Here is a 9,110-nt window from a genome sequence, read left to right as displayed (position 1 = left end):
TATCGAGCGAAGTCATCGTGCCCAAGCTGGAGAAGTACCTAGTACTACCTTACTTTGGTGCACAATCACTTAGCCTGCGAAAAGACCTCATAACTTTACTGACGTCCTTTTATCCCTATCTTGACCCCAAGGTGATTCTAAGAAACACCTTCACCATCGGTTCTATCTTCCACTTCAAAGACAGGGTTCCCAAAGCTTGCCGCTCTGGTGTTGTATACCAGTTTTGTTGCTCCTCGTGTGGGGAGTCGTACATTGGGTCCACTCATGTACGCCTCACTACTAGAGTGTGCCAGCACATGGGGATTTCTGACCGCACTGGCTTAATGGTATTTAGCCCAAAGCCCTCTTCAGTTAAAGACCACTCTGATGAGTGTGGCACCGCCTTCTCAATTAACGATTTTACAATTCTGCAGAGGAGTTACCTGGAGCTTGACCTTAGGCTATTAGAGTCTCTCTACATCCACAAACATAGACCAAAACTGAATTCCCAAAACTCTGCGCTGCCACTCAATATCGTGTTATGAGTGACCTATAAGTGACGCTTCATACAACAGAGGCGTCCAAATATATCTGTCATGCGTATTGTGTAGCACGAATTAGTGTACTTGTTTCTTGTATTAAGGCCTGGCTACACTATGCGTTTTCTGCGTGCGTTTTTGCAAGTTTGCGTGTTTTGCGTAATATCGTTCTAGGAAAAAAGTTATAAACAATATAATTTTTACTTTGGTTATATACAAAAGCTAATATAACTCTTATGTAACTAAAATTTAAGGTGAAAAACATCACAAAAACGTAATATCGTTCTTTTTTCTAGAACGATATCACGCAAAACACGCAAACACGCAAAAAACGCACGAAGAAAACGCATAGTGTAGCCAGGCCTTTAGTGTCTCGAATGCATATATTACGAACGACTGAATGATTGCGATGTATTTGTATGTTTTTTTTTGTATTTTTACTCACTGATGATGGTGTTAATACACCGAAATCGGTCTGATCATAATGAATATGATGGCGTGGGTTGTCTCGATAGCTCACATTATCTGCGACGCATGAATTTACCAGTGGTTACTGGCTAATCCTAATAAAAAATCGATCACTAGGTAAAATTGGGAAGTACTACATAGCGATTTATACGATATCGAAATAGTCTTAAAGTATACCCAATATTCATGTGTATGGCACAAATACATGATTGCATAACACACGGCTGCTTAGCCATCAAGAGAATGCCAATACCTGGTAAGACAGAGATTGAATTCCGCTAATACCTACATGGCATACTTTGACATGTCGGTTCATAGTTCAAGGCCACCTCAACTAAAATACGAAGCGAAAGCGTGTCAAACTACGCTTTGTCGATTTGTCTGTATCTAAGTATAACCTCACTTTCCGTGTCCCATGCGGAAAAATAATATCGCCTAGCTTCGGCGGCTGGCATGACACGTTTACTTTTTCTGCCTACATATTTCGATATGGAAAAGGCGCTTGCAACATCCCGGATTAAGATGAAAATGATATACATACATGCATGATAAACCACAAAAACAATCAAAACCGTTCATTTGTAAGGACGAGTTCCAACAGCGTGGCATTTACAACATTCCAATAATTGTTACCACATTTATATATATATATTATATAACGACACCCAAGGTTGATACTTGCGTGCCAAGTTCAGATCCTTGTCAAACAAGACAATATAATAAAATATCGAAGGCAAAAGAACGGTATAAAGGAAAGCAGAGATAACCTTTTTCATGGATAGGAACTGCACTCCTGCTATTCTGAAGACAAACTCCATAACCAAACACCCTGGTCAAGCAATCGTATCAAAATTTACACAAAAAGCTTGGGCGCAGATACGGATTAGAAGCGCATCGTCCCATATCCAAGCTCAAAGCATGAACGAGAAATGCGTCTCGCATCCACACTCAAAGTATAAAAGAGAAATATACCTCGCATCCATCATCCATGCTCGCAGTGAGCACCGCAAACTTCCAGCGCTACCCGTAACCTAACGGATACACACTAGCGCACGAATTCCGAGCGCACGAAGCGTATTAGTGCCGGAGACTGCAGGACGCACAGGACAGTATCACCACAGCATAGAGAATGCAGCGCAGGTATTGGACAATAACACAGGCGTCGGGACCACGCGATGATGTCAGAGGGGATAATGACCTAGGCAAATGTATGTTGTTGGGTTGAAAACCCAGAAAATTCAACAAAATAAAAAGGCGTTCATAAGCAAGAAAATCAGGAGGAGAGAAATTACTTTGAAGACAAGAATCGACTGAAATTTTAACCGTAAATAAAACGTAGATTTATACAAAAGTGGGCAATACTCGGCACTGATTCTATCAATACCGACCTATGCAGCAACATTTTTTTTCATAAATAAGCCTGGGAAGTTATTCACCAATAACCAAAACCAGCAACCCCGCCAGTCGTCGCGTTGCCTTTGAGGTTCTCCCCCACGACGCTGCTGGTGTCTGCCGTCTATCACCAGGCGGCAGGGAAGCAGATAACAACCTAGAACATAGCCTGGATCAAAGCTGCTCCGACTGGACATATGTTAGACCAGTCCGATGGTGATACACTGTCACACCTCTGCCTTATATGTACAGCTGACTGGATCGGGGCGGGACGGTGCGTCGATCGTATCAGCGCACGATGACATCAGCGCTAATTTAGAGTTGACCAAACTCAGTTGTCCAAATTGGACATCGGAGGGATGGCGATAAGTGGGCGTCCAGCATCAATGATGACAGCAGGCATACAACAGGGTATCCGGTAGACACAGAGGGCTGATGACAAAGATGTGACTAAAGGTGATGATACCGGACCATTAGAGGTGGTGACAAAGCTAGCATTGACGTCAAGTGCGTGGACGAAGAACTCAGCGATCCCATATGACTCGAGTGAACAGATGCCAGATTGTGCGGAGGGGAACAAGAGCATGTATCCCAGGACAGCCATTGGACGGGTAGGTATTGGCATGGGTCGCAGCGGCCTTGGCGGACGTTGCTGAGAGTTGATATTTGTTACCGGAGCCCAATGGATGCAGAAAGCCGAATTAGACTTGGAAATCACGGTATAACGTGTTCAGACAACAAGTATTGTGCAGGTTTTTGCTCACAACGGCACATCTAAAAGGGAATTATGGTACAAATAAATATAAAATTGAAAGCGAACAGGTTCAGCATGCTTTTCAGGATACAACATGGCGTCTTGAGAGGCCCTTTGTCATATCTTCAAGCATATCAGAAATAACGTATAGCATCGTGGCAAAAATATCAACAGAATGCATCTCAATGCCCATACAAATCCCACACTAATTGCCCGTACCGGTCTACAAAATATGGAAAAAGATTGGTCAAAATACAAAGGCATGACTCACTCCTCCATAAGAAATTCAGATTATACAAATTACATCACGCCAAGTCCATAAAGAAACTAAGCTAGCAAAACTTCTGAGGCTTAAACCATTAAACGCCACCGCAGATAACAGCTAAGTAAACAGCCAACCTCTTAACCCGGCACCGCCTGGGCTATTTCCGTACCCACATCAGCCTGGGGGGGGGTCGGATCCGACCCCCCCCTGTTATCTCGAGAACCAATGGTCGTATCGAGCCCCGCGAGGCGGCGTTCGAAAGGTCTCTACGAGACCTTCCCAAAGCACTCTTAAGATTTTAAGATTGAGGTCAACTTTCGGGTCAAGGTCAGGTCAAAGGTCAAATTCAGGGGTTTTGCATGATTAGGCTTACGGACAGCGGAATCGATAGCTGCTGCTCGAAACTCACCACAAATGACCTCAAAGACCTAGTGAAGGTACCATGTGCGTATAGGGGTCATACTAAGTACGGGTCAAGGTCAGGTCAGGTCACGAAAGGTCACGGTTTTCACTTTCTGCTACATGGGCGTGCGACACATGTTTTATGGCTTATTTTTGACGCCAAATCCGATGGTAATGGTTATATGTGACCCCAAGTCACTGTGCTGGTGATAAGTGTGCATTGAAAGCATAAAAAATCGTTTATACCATACATAACTAAACGAGGGCTAAGAAAAAAAAGTCAATTTTTCAACTTTTTATTTTTGACATAAAAATGCACTTTTCTAGACCAGCTTTGTCCCAGGAATCTAGTGGTGCCATTTGTTTTCACATGCGATGTTCAGAAGTGCCTCTAATTCGCGAAAATGCTGATGACGTCACCATGCCCTATGCATGTTGGAGCTATTTTTTACAATTTGGGGGTCAAAAATCAAGATAGAAAGTTAAAATTTGGGACATCTAGTGTTCTAATAGAGCTCTATAACATATATTCCGGTTTTTTGGAAATTCTCAAAATTTTGGATTTTATTAGCTGTTTTCCAAAAAATATAGTTTTTTGAATTTTTAGGGGTGAAAAACGCATTTTATGGAAAATCCGAGATAGCCATTTTAAAGAACTCGTTGAGCTGCGTCTTTTCATGTCCTTAATTTGCAATTTGCTTAAAACCTCGATTTTTGGCGATTTTTTAAACATTTACCATTTTTTGACTGAAAACGCCATGTAGTTACATCACTAAAATCGATATATCTCAGAAATTTTTGAAAATTTTTTCTTAAAAATTGCACAGGAGACGTCAAATTGATGGGGGAGAAGGTATGCGAAGTTTCAAGTTGATAGCGCAAGCGGTTCATAAGTTATTTAAGAAAAACGGAGGGGGGGGGGTCGGATCCGACCCCCCCCCCAGGCGGTCGCGGGTTAAGGCCTGGCTACACTATGCGTTTTCTTCGTGCGTTTTTTGCGTGTTTGCGTGTTTTGCGTGATATCGTTCTAGAAAAAAGAACGATATTACGTTTTTGTGATGTTTTTCACCTTAAATTTTAGTTACATAAGAGTTATATTAGCTTTTGTATATAACCAAAGTAAAAATTATATTGTTTATAACTTTTTTCCTAGAACGATATTACGCAAAACACGCAAACCTGCAAAAAAGCACGCAGAAAACGCATAGTGTAGCCAGGCCTTTACCGCACGCGACCGAGGCCCGAGAATCCTCACCACACCAACTGAGCATAAATTCCCAGCAAGTCACTGCAACCGCGGAGAGCTGGCAGTTACGTCAGTTGCCCCTTATCGACTAGCCCCACACCACACCCTACCCGTCCCCTTCCTTCCCATGGGGGCTCGGTGGGGATCGAGGGCACGGCCGGCCCCTCACCGGTCAGTGGGTACAGGAAATCGGGGAAGCTCGGGTGGGGGGCTGTCGGAGCGCGAGCGGTCGCTGAGATCCGGGTGGATGTGTGTTGCAACCGTCTCACCGAGGAAGGCAGAGAGGGTGGTCGTGGTTGGCGCTAACCTTGGCCGCCAGTCATTGTCCAACGAGCCTCGCCTCACCGGTACAGGAGCGAGGGAGGCCAGATAAAACGAAACTTGGTTAAAAAGCGGCGAAGAAAAAATAGCCAAAATGAGACAGCAGACGAAAGAAAAAGACCAAAGTAAAAATAGCGACAGAAAGAGCAAAAACAAAGCGGAAATCAAACCGATACAAATGGGATACCTTCCTATATAAAACGGAGAAGGAAAGAGAACAGAAGACATGAAACCAAATATAAAATCATAGGATAAAAATGGAAGGTAAAAAAGAACGAAGAGGACGTAACGAGAGAGCATAAATTAAAAAGAACAGCAAAAACAAAGAGACTGCAGGGTAAGACAGACAGACTTAAAGACGCCGAAAAACATAATCCGGAACAGCTGGTGGGCTGCGGATAAGAGTGAGTGAAATCGGAACCGGGTCGGACGGGTATCTCCACTCCCCATCCACCGGATCTGCCCCTCCACCCCACCGCACCCCGCGCCGCACGTGCCGCCTGTCCGCGCCGGTCACGACACGCCACGAGCCCGGGGATTACGGGAACGTGCGGGCACGTGCTGCCGCTCAGACGGGGTAAGTTCACCGGAAACCAGCAGACAGGAGGGATGGTTTTCAGATCGTAGAGACGCTGATCCCGCTGGAACCGGGAGGGAGGCTGAGGGTGGGTTTCGATGAACGGTCCGCCCCCGCCGACTCCAGAAAAGGCAGGCCGTGAGCAATGGTGCGCTTGGAAGAGTTATCGGTTCTAAAAATGTGCATCAATGAGAGGAAAGGTCACTGCTTTAAAAAGACATGCCGTGCGTAATGCATCAGTTGCAGATAAATGGACAGTAGGTAGGAGGTACTCTAAACCAGATGCTGTGTCCACGCAACAACATCGCAATAAATAAAACATTAGGTAACCGGGTCTTTCTGGGAGCATGTCCAAAAAAAAAAACGTTCACAAGGCATGACTTCTTCACATGGAATCGGCCCATCTGGATAGTGCACAATGATGAAAAAGATACGAACCTGAAGTCAGAAGTGAACGATTCGGAATGACACAATGAAGCACAAATTCATTGTCCAAGAGCGACATTCCATCTCTCAATGGTTCATTGAAAGGAGGATATAGCACATTTGGATGTTTCCGAGTATTTAATCTACATACTCGTGTGTAACATCTCGCTATCAGCGCCGCCTCACTCGGATGTCGTGGTTCCGGGGAGGCCGGAGCCGGCGACACCTGCGGGTCGATCCGACGGTATCTGACCGTCTGGGGTGCACGCCGTGGGGTCATCGTGACCGACCGAGTCCCTGAGCTCGTCAGACGGCACTACGAGAGAAGCCGTGGAGTCGGAAACGAGCCACCGAGGATCGTCCCCGGTCGCAGCAGGGGAGCATCGCAGCACTGCACCGCCGCGCCAGCAAAAAATGCCGAGTCACTCCCGACAGTAAAACAAACCGGCTCCTATTGTTGGTTGTGTATTAAATTTGTCAAGATTGTTGGGCAGATGATATCCATGTATCATCAGAGGTGGTAATTTAGTGCTGAAGAAAAATGATGTTGAAGTTAGGATAGTCTTTAGACCCCGCCCACTCGTAATTTTATGTGTATTACATTCGTCAAGCTAAAATCAAATGTAATTCATCCACCACCTCAGTCATTACTTCAGTGGAAGGCTGTATAATTTGAGCATGCCTGAGACACAAGTTAAAATAAATATTATAAGCATAAATGGAGTGAGGTGATATATCGACGAACAATCGCCACTCCGTCTCCTCAGATAGTGGCCACGGAGGACACCAACTGACACCTGGGCTTTCTCCACAACTGATACATGGTAGGTTGAAGTTGTAGTGGCTACCAATGATGTATGACGGCCGTGCCGAATATTGTTTCAAATGCTCTCAACAGGCAGGGAATCCTATATGCAGCCATGAAAATAAACTACACTTAGACGAATGTTGCTGATGAGTGATGAGCGTCCTTGATTGCAGGCTTCATTAGCACCGGCCGCATGCAGGGATTGTCCTGGGGATTTCCGGTCAAAAGCTTTCATAGGAGCAACAGCGGCGGGTAGCCATCGTGACATCCTCGCCTGTATATTCAAGAAGGACACTGGGAAAAACCGAACGGATTGCTACGGCTCAACGATACTTACCAACATAACCGTTGTGTATCCACAGAGTGCTCCTACTTCTTTCGCCGGGTTTTATCACATTAGGTATTGTCATACCATGTAAATAATATTCTTAAAAGGAATTACGGTTGCGCCAAAGTCATCACAAGGTCTCCAGCAGTCGGCGCGACTGGATGGCGCGTAACCTGTGATGCAATAAAAAAAATGTACAAAGCAACTTAGAGGAAATATTCCCCGAATACACTCGATCCAGAACAATGCAAAATGATACCCTTAACCAAGGCGTTTCACAATAAAATCATTCAAAAATGCCTTGAAAAGATTGTGTTAACTGTCAAACAGAAGTGTCCGAAAATAAATTGGAGTCAATAAGGACGCAGTGCAACAATAACAATAGCAAAGGTGTCGAAAAACGACCGAAGGTTGTCAACACCGGATCACCGTATCAAACATAAAACAAATATGTTGTAAACATCCAGCACCAAAGGTAAATGTGCCCTGAAACATCACGTTCTCCGAGAACAATCTCCTCATACACCAATTACTGGCGACCCATCTACGTCACAGTTTACCGCAGCAATTACTCACTACCCGGCAGTAAACTAGCACGAAATACCGCCGCACACATGATTTACCGAGGCGACTTCTGACGGAGCCGGACCTGGCTCCCGCGCAGACGCAGCCGCTCACCGATTGGTGCAGTAATTGCGTCGGTGAAGTCAGCCGCTATTACCTGGGGAATTTCCAGCCAGGCCCCCCGGGGAGCGTCTCATCATGTCAACAGCGTGCCACCGACACTAGTACCCGGCGGACAACATCCTGACGCACGCCGGGACAGGCACGGACAGGAAATTTGGTCCAATGGTAGCCTTCGGCCGACGATCACAGATAAATGTGGACAGCATTTCTGATGGGTGACTATCGTCACTCTATAGATAGTTTCTGTGAACGCATAGGGATAGATCTTCACCCGGAATATTGCAACAAGCAAAATTAATATTAATTATCAGGTAAAGGATGTCAGTATTAAGTTTTATGACAGAAATGCAGGTAGTTAAATGTCAACAGTCGAAAGAATAACGTCAATCGCAAACGGCAGGACATTGCAACTTCAGAAAGGTCAAGGTTAGGTCTAGGTAGCCGGGGAAGTCTCCGAAACATGGTAGGTAATAGCACACAAAAATTCACTGTTCAGGAAAGGTAACAATTATATTTGTCCCACACACTATCGGTCAGCTTTCATGGCGTGCCGATCTCCATTTCACCCAAGAATGGAATTCCAAAGTCTGGGCTTCATTTCCGGGCACCACGCCATTCGCGATCCCAGAGCAAATTTGCATGCACAGCACAATATCCGGTCCTCAGCTGGGGACGGCTGATGGGCGACAGGAGAATCGATGTCAGCCTCGACCTAAACTGGCCGACTGCCAATGTGTCGGACATGCTGACTAAACAGCAACAGACATTTGAAGTGACCGAAAATTCCGCCCGGTTTCACAGGGAATCCCGTCACTATAGACTCTTGTATACAGGTAGTGTAGTCACTATATTCAACCGGGATTACAACTGGGCCAAGCGCTAGAGTTGATACACGAGAGCGTTCGACCCAATTGATTC

This window comes from Amphibalanus amphitrite, unplaced genomic scaffold, assembly GCF_019059575.1.
Source record: "Amphibalanus amphitrite isolate SeventyFive unplaced genomic scaffold, NRLGWU_Aamphi_draft 002145F_arrow, whole genome shotgun sequence".
NCBI lineage: Eukaryota > Metazoa > Arthropoda > Thecostraca > Balanomorpha > Balanidae > Amphibalanus > Amphibalanus amphitrite.
This window is presented reverse-complemented; position numbering follows the sequence as displayed.